The 1,792-nt window shown below is 46.5% G+C and overlaps 1 pseudogene; it reads left to right on the top strand.

Moving 5' to 3' along the window:
* Positions 1–517: 517 nt before the first annotated feature.
* On the top strand, positions 518–1,580 carry LOC102856386 (annotated as a pseudogene).
* The last annotated feature ends 212 nt before the right edge of the window (positions 1,581–1,792 follow it).

Genomic DNA, 1,792 nt, shown 5'->3' with positions numbered 1-1,792 from the left:
AATTCATATGGGAGGAAATTGCTCATCTTTCTCACATAGATTTGAACCACCAGCCTTTGGGTTGGCAGCACAACTACTTATCCACTAGCCTACCAGAGCTTCATATATTTAAAAAGGTACAAATATTTCTGTGGAAAGAGTTGATGAAAAAAATCAATACCAGCAGTAAAAATAAGGTGAGAGGTTGACTGTGGAACAGACTCATGATGCAAGTTCAGAATAAAGATGGAGAAAATGAAAACAAGTTCATAAGAAGTCCATAAGAAAAATATGACCTTGAGTCTACTCTGCCTGAATTTGAAAACCATCCCAAGAATAGATTTGATGCACTGAACATGAATGATTGAATATTAGATGAGATGTGTGATATCATTAAATATATCATTCATGAAGAAACCAAAAGGTCATTAGAAAGAAAACAAAGGAGAAGGCAAGACTAAACGGTTGTCAGAAGAGATTCTGAAACTTGCACTAGAATGTTTGGAGGAGGCCGGGCTCAGCGGGCTCTGCAGGGCGCATGGAGCAGAGAGCAGAGGCTTCAAGGGCCGCGCAGGGTGATCCTGGGACTTTCCTGTGGAGCCGCGCTGGGGCCAGCGGGTGCTGGTGCTCCAAAGGCACCGAGTGGCCCAGGAGGGAGGATTTCCAGAAACCTCTACAAGATGTCTGACTGCTTCTGATGGAGCTCCATCCAGGCGCTTGCTAAGAAGAGTGAGCAGGCCGACCTGTATGGGATCGTGGACTGGAGCTCAGGAGGACATCCTGAAGACCAGGAGGATGAAGCAGCCACCAGTGCCCCCCTCTACAGTCAGAGACACTGCACGTCAACACCCATAACAGCCGAGATGGAAAGGTCAAAACAGAAACTTTCCCCTGCGCTCCCTTCCTCCTCTCTGCACGGTGGTGGTGTTCAGCCGACTCCTTCCCTCCAGGACCTTCCAACGCTGAGAACAGCCACACAGAATGCCAAGTTTGCAACTGCTGCAGTCAGGAACTGGAAACTTCTTTCACATACGTAGATGAGAATATCAGCCCGGAGTCCTGGAACTGGAGCTCTCCTATCACCAAAGGAAATAGTCACCGAGAAACTCTGGGCTGGGAAAATCCAAACGAGTGGCCCCATAAGGCTGCCAAGTCCTTGATATCTGAAGATGAAGATGGCACAAGTTCTGAAGCCACGTCTTCAGGGAAGTCAGTAGACTATGGTTTTATCAGCGCCCTCTTGTTCTTGGTCACTGGGATCCTGCTGGTGATCATTTCCTACGTGGTCCCAGGGGCTGTGACTGTGGATCCTAACACAGTGGCCGCCTGGGAGATGGAGCGTCTGGAGAAGGAGAGTGTGAGGCCTGGACTGCTGTGTCATCGCTGGCCTCTGTCTCCTCACGCTCGAGGGTGTTGTGCTGTCCTGCCTGCTGATCACGTCCATGTGGAAGGAAGAACTCTATCATTGAAAATTATTTGCCTTCTCCAAAGAATCAGCCAAACTCTATGGTCCTTTCAACTTCAGGATGAAAAGCAGGGCTAATAAAAACATGCTGGAACCGTCCTTGGTCGAGGAGGATCCTGTGGTAGTTCAGGGTTAATTCTCATTGTGAATGCTTTTAGGGTCTCTACCTTGATATTTTATAAGAAGAAACAACAGAGGAACAAAAACCAAAACACATTTCTTAAAATGAACAGTGAAATTTCTCTGCTTATCCAGAAAAGTTTCTTCCTCAAGAAGAGTTTTTTTGTTAATGGTGTATCTTTCCTTTAGGGGGAAAAAACCCACAAAACAAAGCTAATCTAAAACATA

Source organism: Elephantulus edwardii, unplaced genomic scaffold (assembly GCF_000299155.1).
Source record: "Elephantulus edwardii isolate Elephantulus edwardi_28Jun2011 unplaced genomic scaffold, EleEdw1.0 scaffold00188, whole genome shotgun sequence".
Classification (NCBI taxonomy): domain Eukaryota; kingdom Metazoa; phylum Chordata; class Mammalia; order Macroscelidea; family Macroscelididae; genus Elephantulus; species Elephantulus edwardii.
This window is presented reverse-complemented; position numbering and strand designations above follow the sequence as displayed.